The sequence below is a fragment of the Mytilus californianus genome, unplaced genomic scaffold (assembly GCF_021869535.1).
Source record: "Mytilus californianus isolate M0D057914Y unplaced genomic scaffold, xbMytCali1.0.p SCAF_5, whole genome shotgun sequence".
NCBI classification, from domain to species: domain Eukaryota; kingdom Metazoa; phylum Mollusca; class Bivalvia; order Mytilida; family Mytilidae; genus Mytilus; species Mytilus californianus.
Window position 1 is genome coordinate 48,076,895 of NW_026262701.1, and position 14,458 is coordinate 48,091,352.

At 32.1% G+C, this 14,458-nt stretch overlaps 1 protein-coding gene and 1 long non-coding RNA gene across 4 annotated transcripts in view; both read right to left on the bottom strand.

Moving 5' to 3' along the window:
* LOC127702384 (uncharacterized) overlaps positions 1–13,897 on the bottom strand; it is a 110,606-nt gene extending 96,709 nt beyond the window's left edge. The window contains exon 1 of the long non-coding RNA XR_007982399.1: positions 13,502–13,897. This is a non-coding gene — a long non-coding RNA (uncharacterized LOC127702384). The remainder of the gene's footprint in view (positions 1–13,501) is intronic.
* The window catches only part of LOC127702382 (probable ATP-dependent RNA helicase DHX35), a 197,653-nt gene that overhangs the window by 115,849 nt on the left and 67,346 nt on the right, over positions 1–14,458 (bottom strand). The window lies entirely within an intron of this gene.

The following is a 14,458-nucleotide window of genomic DNA, read 5'->3' on the forward strand; positions in this document are numbered from 1 at the left end:
GAGACCTAAAGGCAACACCTAACAGGCAGGTTGCAATTGGTCCTTGAAAAAAGTACTCAGTATACCAGTTCGGAGAAACAGACATTCTGGTCACTTCCCTCTCTTAAGTCTAAACTCCTTTTAAAAACATTAAGAACACAAGAATAGTATTTCTCAAATACCAACAAGATTTTTGGCACGGAACAATTGATTTTCTGAGGATGGCCTGGAATTTACATGCAAACCCCAAAAAAAATTATTTGCGTTCTTTATACATTTAATACTAAATAATTTTGTTGGAATGTTTTTTTGTAGTAGAAAAAAAGTGAGCAAGATATGTGTTTTCAACCCAGGTACAGCCAGAATTTTTTTAAGGCAAAAATCAGGGCCAAAATTTCTTTTCTCTAAAATATTTCAGACTGCCCGAAAATCAAATGGTCAGTACCTTAGACTTTTAATCTATCTTGAGATTACTGACTGGGGATCATTATTCAGCAATATTATTAATGGGCTGGCCTGTGTGGGGTTAAACATGTTTTCGTACGTAAGTATCATAGCTGTGGAACTATTTTTTCATCATGTGAGTACCTTCTGTTGGGTGGAATTGTGAAATAGGAGTCAATACGTCCTTGCTCTATCCTTTGTCGCTTTGAAGGCGTAATACTTGTCATCCTCAGCCGTAGCAATGTGTTACTGTGATTTGAATTTCAAAATGACTGAGTGACGTTTTTTTTCGACATACTGGTCAACTCCACGATAGCAAATCACGAGACTTTGACATAGTCAATAATATATTACACGTAAATACGAGCGATTAATATCTTTATAATTAACGAATTGTCGTATGAAATATACAGTAAATGGCAAAGTTAACGAAATCAAGTCTGATTAATCATTTAACAGTCTTAATAAAAAAAAAAAAGTGTAAGTAAAGGGGGGGGGGGGGGGGGGCGTACGCCCTCTACGCCCCCCTCTGGATCCGCAACTGAATTCGATCCTTTTATCATGTTTATCTGTCTAAATGAAAACTGATTAGTGTAGGCCTACACACTTGATTTGATTTCATATTACATTTTATTGTATCTCATATATATCTCGTATCTTGTATCTTGTATTGCTGTATCTCTGTATTGCCTTTTACACCTTCCCTGCAGTCTGAGACTATAGTAGTCTCAGCTGCAGTATAAAATAAGAAGATGTGGTATGATGGCCAATGAGACAACTATTCAACAGAGTAGGATATCTTATTATATCAAATTTCTGATTTTCTATTGGGACATTTACCAAATTTTAAAATTTAGAATGTTAATTAAGAATGCACTCTGACAACATGAAAATCAGAAAGGTAATTATAAATGTATTAAGGGAATTAAACAGTCAACTAATTATAGAATTGCATGTGTATTGTCATTAAAAGACCACCTCAAGACTTCATTACAAAGAAAATATCTTCACATACAATAACCGATATGAGGAAACAGCGTTCACGTCATTATTGTCAAATTTATATTCTTTTAATTCAAATTGATATTTTCATTCAAAGCTGGGAAATTAATGGATTATATTTCCAGGTTTGGAAATTATTTCATAGCCAATAATGAATTAATACATTTTCGAAGTCCTATATGACATTCGAGATGCAAACATGTAAATTGACATTTATTGCGTCTGGGATTTTTTTCTTCAGTAAATAATCAGGAAAAGTACAGTTGTCTCTTTTACATATTGAATATGGATGACTTTTCTTATTCATATGCAATACACTACTATCCATGGACTAAGAAAAAGTATGAGGATTGAAAGATGAAAAGACATAAGGTTAACATTCATGAGATGTAATCAAGTCTTGTATAATTTTGTTCATATGATAGCCAATGCATTTTAGTTACCCTATAGAAGCCAAAAAAACTTTTGTATGAATGGGCCGAGGGTTTGGTAAGGTATCCTTGAAATAGCGTCTGATGAGAAATTTTGTGCTAAAATTCAAAAAGACAACACACCCTCATTTACAATATTTGAAATGTCTAGTCATAAAAAAATATATATAAAAAGGGAGTAGTCTAGTCCATGTAAGACAATTGGATCAAAAATCTGATAAGATGAAGCATTCATATAGAAAATCCAGAAATATACTCCAGATTCCAGACATATAAGATTATAGCACTTTATAATGACAAATTGTTAATAATTAATTCAGAAAATCGTAAACTCTAAATAGAAGAAGTAAGACAATTTCCAGGACAATTATTTTAATCATGGTACATCTTCAATTATGAAAAATGTTTCTTTTTAATGCTATCTCATTTATTTTATAACATTTTTATGACAACTACACCCTTTAAGTCATACCACAATTACATCTTTTGAAATTGAAACGCTCTGCTTAAGTTGACATTTATGTACGCTGCTAATCTATAAGAAATATGAAGATAGTCTAGTATCAGATTAGAGGCTTTAACGCATTTGTAATCCAATTGCATTATCATATTATATTACAAAACTTCAGATTCAATCGTTTACACCCTGTTAAAAAACACCATTTTGCTGTGCTCAAACAGGCTTAAACTGTTGCAAAGATTCTTAAAAATATATGGGCTTTCTCTACACGATTCTACTGGAGTGTAACACCATTAATTGTTGAATGCCCATGGTTTATATCATATAATTAGCCAAGAACTCTGGGATTCTCCACAAATAAATCTGTTTGTTATAAAATTGTACAAATGTTAAACCTAAAACTCTATCAAATAAACATTATGAGGTAAAATCAATTAAACAAACTACTGAAGTTAGACAACACTAAACCTCAGATATCATAAACATGGCAAACTATTGTCAAATATGGTCATGTTCAATATTACCTCCTCTTAACAAAGTCAGTAACCTCATTAACAATAATAAATTGGTAGTTTATTTATTTAATTTATTCCGTTGCACATAACTAATCTTCTTCTATGATCATAACAAAACAATAATTCATAATAACATCTTCTCCATAAAACCATTTATAAATCTTTATATTTTATCAGTGATATCTGGGAATGGTCACAATCTATATGGGTATCAGAATTATGGATGATATACAGCCAATAAAAATGGAATTATAGATATGACCTCCAAGACATATGATTGTCTATTTCCTTGTTAATTTCATCTCAGAAATATGTTTAGTCTTTTCGAATGCCTTGAAGGAGAAAACACAATTTGTGTCTGTCAAATTGCCTTATTCCCACCCAGAAATGTAATTTTGCTTAATAATCAAGGTTAATAGTGCAAAATGTATTTGATTGTGTTTTGTCTACATAGCTTGAACCAGCCTAACAATATCAAACAAAATTATAAAAATCATGCCATATAAAAATAAGGAGATGTGGTATAATTGCCAATGAGACAACTATCCCCCAAAGTTCAAATGAAGTGGATTTAGGCAATTACAGGCAACCATACTGCCTTCAACAATGAGAAAAACCAATACTGTAAAGTCAGCTATAGAAGGCCCCAACATGAAAAATATGAAATGATTCAATTGAGAAAACTAGCAGTAATATTTATAACAAAACAATTATGAAAAAAACCAAATATGACAGAAATGAACTAATGAAAACCACTAAACTACAGGCTCCTGACTTGGGACAGGCACATAAAAAATGTGGCAGGGTAAAACATGTTTGTGAGCGCTCAAATCTCCCCTAACCTTGGACAGTTGTGTTACAGCAAAACATAAGAACAAACTAAAATCAGTTGCAATTGGCTTAAAACAAAAGATCAGTACAAGGCACTAAAATAACTACCATAAAAACAATAGACAAAAAGTACCGAAATAAGAGTACTCGCAGTTACTGAAAGCATGTTCAAAGCCAATTACAACTAATAAATGAATCATGTTCTCCCAGACTAAGGTATCAATCATTATAATCATCCAATGGATTTAGTGTAAAGACGTCATAAACAGTCTGAGAAACGCACGACCTTGAGCAATGCCAAAATATAAGTAAACAGTTTCAACAGGATGTAGGATCATGAGTTCACATAACTGTACATGTACAGCGATATATATATTTATATTTTAGTAATGTTTTAATTTTTCAAAAACAAAATTAATATTAATACAAATAAAAACAATATTTAAAGATTTTACTACTTTGTTAAATTGATCACCTTTAAAACTAAGTTTATTCAAAGGATCAATTAGTTTACATGGATTGTATCTAAATTTACGGGCATTTTAATCAACATCGCCATAAAAATATGGATGTGATATCCCATTTCTATTAAGAACTCTACAGGTACAGTCAAACTCCCTAACCAAATCTTTGTATCTATGAAAGAATTTGGTAAAGGTTTTAATTAATTTGTGGTAATGAAATCCCGGACTTTATAATTTATCAGTTATACATAAATAATGTTCATTGAAATCTAAAACGCGACTAGAGACACCGGCATTGCAAACAAGTTGTAAAATATACACCACATTAAAAAGGGGATATAGGAACATCCTTATCCAAAAAGGGAAAATTAACAATCAGGAACGAAAAATCGTCTCTTTTGTTGTAAACTTTTGTATATTGTTCAACTACATTATATCTCATTTCTCCAACATTTGTATGAACTTCTTTACTACACAAGGACCTATATTCAATCTACTGCATGTAATGCAGTTATTAAAATATCCATGATAAGGTCCAAAGCTCTGGTACCTTCAAGAAATAAAACTGTTATGAAATTGAACAAATGATCAGAAACATAAACTATAAAAAGACAACGACATTCAGGTTACCGCAAGGTAAAAGTTTATTCTGTCGACATGTTTTGCCGCTAATGCAGGGTCATCAGGTTGTTAATACAGAGTTTTGATTATTTAAAGTACAATAATTTAATTTTGTATGTAACGTGTCTTCTGATTGGCTGACGTTGTTTTGTTTATCAGCTCATAGACATAATTTTGTCATGTGACCGTGACGTCATTAACGTTTTTTCATGGTTTACTCTGGTTTAAAATGGAATTTAGAATTAAATTATAAGAAATGACTGTAATATTTTTTCTGTCTATTCGAAATAACATAAAAATTGTGGTGCACTCTTTAAAATAACCCGCTACGCAGGTTATTGAGTGTGCACCACATTTTTTATGTTATTTCTTCATAGACAGAAAAAATATTACAGTCATTCCTTAAATAAATACGGTTTGCTATAATTGTGACGTAAAAGTGATTGAAATTGTAAATGAAATGTATAATATGTAAATTAACGTTCATAACGTAATAAAGAGTTAAAAATAAAATATGAAACAAATGTCAGTCTTTGCTTATTTTAAATACTCCATACATGGTGTTGTTATGGATTTCTGTTTTTCAATCTTCATCGAGACATACTGTGGCAATACCCTCTTCTGAATGGTTTATTGTAGGTGCATAGTTCCTGTATTGTTTGAGTCCAACGTCACCTCTATAAAAATGAGGATATAGGTAATACAGGTCAAACGCTGGCACTGCAATCTGATACTTCCAAAACTGCATATTTATTGAGAGAATACATTTTTATTTCAAGGGTTCAAAATACAAGTATCCTTGAGGGGCAAATAAACATGTACTATCATTGCTATTTTTCACCTGTATTAATGTGTTAAAATACATAGTGGGATACCATCAACTTTCAATTTTATTTGTATCTTTTCAGTAACATTGACCTTGACCTTTGATCTACTATGCATAGGTTTCAAAACAATTAAGCAAGGGGAACTCAACCTATCATCTAGAAACCATTTATCCCAAAATTTTCTATGTTAAGTAATAGTGATATTGACCTTTGACCTATTCACCTCAAAATCAAAAGAATTACTTCACCTTCCTGTTATCTTCCATCTGTATTAACTTCACTCTAATCAAGCAAGGGAAACTCAAGTAACTATCCCTTAAACATTTTTCACTTAGAATTCTTGGGTTTTTTTTAGATACAGTGACATTGATCTTTCAAAGAATTGACCCTAAAATCAAAAGGCTCTTCCATCTTTCCTATATCTTCCATCTGTATAAGTTTTACTCCAATCAAATAAGGAAAAATCAAGTTATTATCTGAAAACCATTTTTGGTAGCAGTGACTTTGACTTAGACCTATTGCCCCAAAATTTATAGGCCTTGTTCCCTTTCATATAGCTGCCATCTGTATAAATTCCACTCCATTCAAGCAAGGGAAACTTAAGTTAATTAATAATCCATTTTTCAAAAGATTATCAATTTTTAGTAAGTGATCTTGACGTTTGACCTGATTGACGGCAAAATAAATAAACAGCTGCGCCATGAGTGCATGATACGCCCGTCGTCTTGTGTGTAAATTTTTATGCAATAAGCATAAATAGTTTCTGACATACGGTGTGACATGCGAAAACCCCCTTTTTTTTTTACAAAAAACTCAATATCTCTAATATAAAATTTTGAATCAAAACCAAAAAGTATCCAGATCTTTAGATTAATATAAATAAGAAGTGTGTAAAATTTTAAGCAATAATCATAAATTGTTTTTGAGATACGGCGCGACATGTGAAAACCCCCCCTTTTAAAAAAAAAAAAAATCAATATCTCAAAAACAAAATTTTGAATCAACACCAAAAAGTATACAGATCTTTAGATTAATATAACTAAGAAGTGTGTAAAATTTTGAGCAATAATCATAAATCGTTTTTGAGATACGGCGCGACATGTGAAAAACCCCTCCCCCTTTTTTAACAAAATACTCAATATCTCTAAGATAAAATTTTGAATCATCACCAAAAAGTATACAGATCTTAAGATTAATATAACTAAGAAGTGTGTAAAGTTTTAAGCAATAATCATAAATTGTTTTTGAGATATGGCGCAACATGTGAAAAAAAACACACACCCGTTTTAGTTACTAAGTCCCGTAACTCAAAAAGTTTTAATCTAATTTTCACCAAAAAGAATACAGATTGTTTGACCATCATAAGAAACAACTATGTTAAGTTTCATGAAATTTGGATAAGTCATTCTCAAGTTACGGTGCGACATGTTTACGCCGGACAGACAGACGGACGCTGGACATTTGTATACCATAATACGTCCCGTCAAAAATTTGACGGGCGTATAAAAAGGCTACTTTCCCATAACTATATCTTCCATTTGTTTAAGTTTCATACCAATCAAGCATGGATGTAAGGATGGAAAGAAAAGCAATAAACTATATACTCACAAAATTTTTCAGGAGCATAAAAGCTTAGAGCTAATTTTAGATTTTAGTCAGCAAGTTCGAACAATATATCACTCATTTTTAATAAGATTGTGCTTACAATTACAATTTAACTCTTCTTAACAAAGGCATTAAACTAATTATTTGTATTAAAGAGTTAGTTTATCTGTTTAATATATTCCACTGCACATAATCCATTTACTTCTGAACATAACAAAACAATAATTTGTAATAACATCTTCTCCATAAAACCATTTATAAAATCTTTACATTTTATCAGTGATATCTGGGAATGGTCACAATCTATATGGGTATCAGAATTATGGATGATATACAGCCAATAAAAATGGAATTATAGAGATGACCTCCAAGACATATGATTGTCTATTTCCTTGTTAATTTCATCTCAGAAATATGTTTATCCTTGTGCTATGTCTTCAAGGAAGTAAAAAACAATGCAGTGTATGCACAATTGCTTTATTTAAACCCTGCAATGAAACTTTTCAATTATATCAAGGTTAATGGTGCTAGGTTGTGGTCTGTCTATGTAGCTTGCAGTACTTCTAGAAAAAAAAACGAACAATGTGAAAAATTGGGTCATTTACTTAGATGGCATGGTTGATATGCTTTTGGTTTGAAATATCAAAGGCAATATTAATGGTAATGGCACAATAACTATTGTATCTACTTAAATTATTGGAGCATTTAGTAAGGAAAGGCGATACATACTGATTTCTACTAATTAGAATAACTGCTTAAGGCACTAGAGTCTCCCAGGAGAAATTTGCTAAAACAGATAAAATTATGAAAAACTAACAGTAACATACCATTAATTGAAAGGTAATCATCAGTGGTTGGTTCAAATATTGAAAAATTGTTACAGTGCTGGTATCAAAATCTCACTTCAACAATCTGCTCCTTAATTTGTGATAATTATAAATAAAAGAATACTTTTTTTTCTGTTTACATGCGTACTGTAAATTTTATAAATTTTCATGATTTTACAAGTTGGAATGGTGTAGACTATTTGCTGTTTACTGCTGTATAAATATCTGTGTTCTCAGAGGAATAGGGTTATGTTGGTGGTTGAAGTTGTCTGTTGTACTGTTGTACTGTCTTATCTTTTTGGTTATTCCAATTTTTGTATTATTTTCAACGCAGAATTTTTACTATTTTATGGCTTCCAGGGTATTATCAGCTCAGTCACCGCAAGTCAGTGCTTCAAAAAACACCTTTTCTATAATTGATAAATTAAGAAATAACTATGGTAAGAAACATAGGTTTAGGTTCCTCTTTCAGGTAAAGTTAACCTTATATAAATTTGGCTATTTATTTTTTTAGCTTCCTTTTGGTCATTATAGCTCCTCATGTTTCTACACATTTATTCATCCCTGGCTTTCAAATGTTAAGGTTTCCTGTTGACAGTAACATTATCACTGATCCATGACAATGACATGTACCCCTGAGTCCTTACAATCATTCAATACACCAAATACAGTTGATTTGCTGCTTACAGTAATGAGTATTTGAAAAACTGAGCAAAACATAAAAACTCAACATTGATCAGTGAACCAAGAAAATCAGGTCAAAGTCATATGAAACCTGCCAGACTGCCATGTACACATTACAATCATTCAATACACCAAATATAGTTGACCTACTGCCAATAGTTTCTGAGAAAGGTACCTCATCACATAGCTTTAACCTTAATCACTGATCAATGAAATGAGGTTGAGGTCAGGTGAACCCTGTCTGACAGACATGTTCATTGTGTGTTTATTTACGTTTTTTGATTGAGTTAAGCCTTCCAATTGATATTTTATAGTGTGTTTTTCTATGTTGTGATGTTATACTATTGTTTCAGAAAAGGGAGAAGGTTTGGTACCATTAAAACGTTTAATCCCGCTGCAAATGTTTGCACCTGTCCTAAGTCAGGAATCTGATTACAGTAGTTGTCGTCTGTTTATGTAGTTCATATGTGTTTCTCGTTTTTATATAGATTAGACCATTGGTTTTTCCGTTTGAATGGTTTTTTAGGGCCCTTTATAGCTTGCTGTTCGGTGTGAGCCAATGCTCCGTGTTGAAGGCCGTACCTTGACCTATAATGGTTTACTTTTATAAATTGTAACTTGGATGGAGAGTTGTCTCATTGGCACTCATACCACATCTTCCTATATCTATGTAGACTTTGAAAGGAACCCATATACTAAATATAGTCCTCTTATTACTTAATAAGGGAGAAATTCACATGACAAAAAAAAACTATCCATTTTTTTAAGCAATCACTGAACATGATAATAACTAATAAGGTCCAGGACAATGGTCATATGACAGATGAAAACTTCTTAACATATGTATGAAGTTCCAGGTCTTCTAACCTCTGAAAATATCAATCTAAAAAGAAATAATTTACGGTGAACCGCCCCTGCCGGACTGTAATCCCTAGGTCTCCCATTCCACGACATTAGTTGCAGGCAAGATAAAAAACAGGAAATCCATTAATAGAGTTGTTCATTAGCATGTTAGATGCTTATTTCTATTCTTATTATTTGGTGTTTTTAGTACATCACCTCAATCTTAAGATTGTGGTTCTATATGATAGTACACAACACCTCTGTCCCTATTTAGTCAATGACTAGTATATATTTCTTTTATCGCAACTGTTTCAGAAATCAGAATTATTGATAAATGGTCAATTACCTTCCTAGAGTAGACCAATCAGTTTTCAGTTGTACTGGTCGTTTAACTTTAACATTCAAAACTCCTCATCAAGAAAATATTAACAGAGTTAGCCTGGGGTTGAATCAAAATGCTACTATAAAATAAATCCAACACTCATATTAAAAAAATTATACATGACTAACTATTCTCCATTATCCGTATATTAGGACAAATTTTGTTTCCGAGTCAAGCATCATTATACAAATTCTCCTTAAATTGTAACACATTTTATTTCCATTAAACACAATAGCCCTATAACTTCCTTGTTCAGATTGGCATACAACAAAATGAAACAACCCATTGTTGAAGTACCTTTCAACTATTTCCAAGTTTTAATTGCCAAATGTCATCTTCTCAACAACGTTTTACCACAAACAGATCTGGATGAAAATCTTATTATTACACAATTTAGTAAAAAAAATGCAAAACATTATTTCCCTCTTCACAGTGTTAAAAGCACATGATCCCATTTTTTTAAGTCCAATTGTTGTACCAGAATAGTTTTGATGAATTTTAAAATACTTCTAATTGTCAGTTATCTGTTGATGTATACCAAAATGTTTTGAAGACTTAAATGAAATAAATGATGTTAGATACAATCCGTTTTCTGAGTTATAAATTGACTTTCTGATTAATTTCACATTAGAAAATAGACAAGTTTCGTTGTAATACTAACTTTTTTACTAATTTGATGAATATACAGTTTCTCAAGTGATAATATTGCTTTTGTTCCTTTGCACTTTTTTTCAAACTTGTCTTTTTTTTTTTATTTCTGTTATTTTAATGACCAAGAAAATGCTTTTAGAGTTTTCTATTTATTCAACATTCTTTTTACTATACAGTATGTGAAAGATGGAAAAAGGGAAGAAAACAAAAATTGCAAGATATTTATTATCATATATAAATAACCTTAACAAAGAATCATAAACAATTTTAACTGTGAATAAAAGGAAAGGGTTTAGGTCTATGACACAGTACCACTAACAACAAAAATAACCAAAGATATTAGGACAGCAACTTAAGGTCTTCAACAATTGCCAGGTGTACATGCAATTAAGCAATATTTACCAGTGCTGAATTCAGAGTAACATTTGAATAGCCATTAAGCTTACCCCATTGGTAAAATATCCAACAAACCATAGGTTGTCAGAAATATTTCTTTACTTTATTTTTTGTAATAAGTACATTTTCCAATATTCATCCTTTTAGGACTTAAAAGAAATTTCTGAATATTTTGACATTTTATTATTATAACCTAGATCTAATATTAACATTTATAACGTCTATATCAGGAATAAAAAGGTCACGTTGTGCAAATCTTCAAATGCCACAATCCAATTTAAACATTTCTTCATGTTTAAATTAAGCCTTTAGAAAAGGTCTATTATTGAATGCAGTTTTGCTTTATTTGTTCCTTGATTATCATGTCACCCTGTTTATACTAAAAGACACAAAATGTACCCAAATTGACTATCAGAGCATGCCCATTAATGTTGCAATAGAGGCTCTTTGTTTTGCAGCTGCTTGCACACTGTGGATTAATTTAGTTTTGTGGATATCAATTTTCAGGGATTGAAGAAAACTTATATTTTCCTTGATATTTAATTTTGTGGTCTTGCCAAAGTCTGCACACAAATCTTTAGAAATTTTATATTTTGCTGAACATCTAAATTCATGGTAAATCATTTTAGTAATTCTGAACAATGACTTTTGCTTTGCAATTCTAAACTGCTACTGAATGGTGATTACAACAGAAGGTGTATATTGATAAAGTTACATCCAAACTAATGCAAGTATTAATTCCCTAATTCTGTTGAAACTGGAGTTCAATTTAAAGTTCACCTAGAGATTCTTATATAAATATTTTACACATGTTTATGGGCATCCAACCATCTCCATAACCTGGGACAGCATAACATAAGAACAAACTATCAAAAATCAGTAAAAAAGTATCATCAGAATGATACAAAGCACAAAAACAACTAACAATAAAATGCTCCGCTGGGCGCAGCTTGATACGACTGCAGAGGTCGAACCCTGAACAGTTGGGGCAAGTATGGATTGTGATTAAATATTTGACACAGCATAGGTTTCTGACACAGAATAGATGTGGTCTAAGAACTTAAATTTTTTTTAATTTACCTATTCAAACCATATTATTATTTGCTTTTATATATAAATCAGAAATAACCAATTTAAAATGGAAAATTTTAAAGAAAAAAAAAAGGAAAAAATAATCACTCCCCCAAATTTTTTGAACCTCCTTATGATTCATCACCCCCAAACTCAATCCCAGCCTTCCCTTTGTGGTATGGTACCTTGCAGTACAATTTCAAAGAGATCCATACACTTGAACACAAGTTATTGTCTGGAAACTAGAAAAATGCTTGTTTTTAGGCCCCTTTTTGGCCCCAAATTCCTAAACGTTTAGGGCAATAACCCCAAAACTCAAACCCAGCTTTCCCTTTGTGATATGGAACCTTGTAGTGCAATTTCATAAAGATCCATACACTTGCACACAGCTTATTGTCCTGAAACTAGAAAAATGCTTGTTTTTTTGCCCCTTTTTGGCCCCTAATTCCTAAAAAGTTGAGGCAATTACCCCCAAAATCAATCCCAGCCTTTCCTTTGTGGTATGGTACCTTGCAGTTCAATTTCAGAGACATCCATACACTTGAACACAAGTTATTGACTGGAAACTAGAAAAAATGCTTATTTTTGGCCCCTATTTGGCCCCTTTTTCCTAAACGTTTTAGGCAATTACCCCCAAACTCAATTCCAGCTTTCCCTTTGTGATATGGAACCTTGTAGTACAATTTCAGAAAGACCATACACTTACACACAAGTTATTGTCATGAAACTGTAAAATGCTAGTTTTTTGCCCCTTTTTGGCCCCTAATTCCTAACATTTTGAGGCAATTACCCCCAAAAAATCCCAGCCTTCCCTGTGTGGTATGGTAGCTTGCTGAACAATTTTAGAGACATCCATACACTTGAACACAAGTTATTGTCTGGAAACTAGAAAAATGCTTATTTTTGGCCCCTATTTAGCCCCTTTTTCCTAAACGTTTTAGGCAATTACCCCCAAACTCAATTCCAGCTTTCCCTTTGTGATATGGAACCTTGTAGTACAATTTCAGAAAGATCCATACACTTACACACAAGTTATTGTCATGAAACTGTAAAATGCTAGTTTTTTGCCCCTTTTTGGCCCCTAATTCCTAACATTTTGAGGCAATTACCCCCAAAAAATCCCAGCCTTCCCTGTGTGGTATGGTAGCTTGCTGAACAATTTTAGAGACATCCATACACTTGAACACAAGTTATTGTCTGGAAACTAGAAAAATGCTTATTTTTGGCCCCTATTTGGCCCCTTTTTCCTAAACGTTTTAGGCAATTACCCCCAAACTCAATTCCAGCTTTCCCTTTGTGATATGGAACCTTGTAGTACAATTTCAGAAAGATCCATACACTTACACACAAGTTATTGTCATGAAACTAGAAAAATGCTTGTTTTTATCCCTTTTTGGCCCCTAATTCCTAAAATTTGGAGGCAATTACCCCCAAAATCAATCCCAGCATTCCCTATGTGATATGGAACCTTGTGATACAATGTCAGAGAGATCCATACACTTACACACAAGTTATTGTCATGAAACTAGAAAAATGCTTGTTTTTTGCCCCTTTTTGGCCCCTAATTCCTAAAATTTGGAGGCAATTACCCCCAAAATCAATCCCAGCATTCCCTTTGTGATATGGAACCTTGTGGTACATTGTCAGAGAGATCCATACACTTACACACAAGTTATGTCTGGAAGTTACAAAAATGCTTATTTTTGGCCCCTTTTTGGCCCCTAATTCCTTAACTGTGGGTACCATAACCCCCAAAATCAATCCCCACCTTCCTTTTGTGGTATTGAACCTTATGGTAAAATTTCATTGAGATCCATTCACTTAAACTAAAGTTAGAGTGCGAAAACTAATGTGTCTTCGGACGTCGACGCAAACATCAAACCAATATATGACCACAAAATTTTTTTTGCGGTCGTATAAAAATCGCCCAAATCATCATTTTTTTATTTATCTAAACCGTAGTTAATTGCCTTTTTTTTTTTAACAAAATCATCACAGTTCACTTTATAGCTATATATAGTGAAAATCAACTGTTTACATAACAAATGTCACCTAAAGCAATTACTAATGTTGTTTTAACTAATTTTACTGTCAAACTTCCTGAATTTGCAGACAATTGGAAACCCTATAATCAAATCAATGGATAAAATCCATATATAATCAAAAGTTTTCAAAGATTTAAAACTTATTTGATATCATTTATGCCAAAGCTATAAAAGCTTTACAAAAAAGTATAACAGTTAGTGCAAAAAATATCACAATTTTTACGTCTATGCAAATCCGTCCCGATTGGCTTCAAACTCAACAAAGCTTTGGATAATTAACTTAACAAATGAATTACATAATTGATTAAGATTCCTTACAATTGTTGTACTTTTAAACAGAAAGCCACAGACAATTTTCTATTGTAAACTTGGGAAGTCTG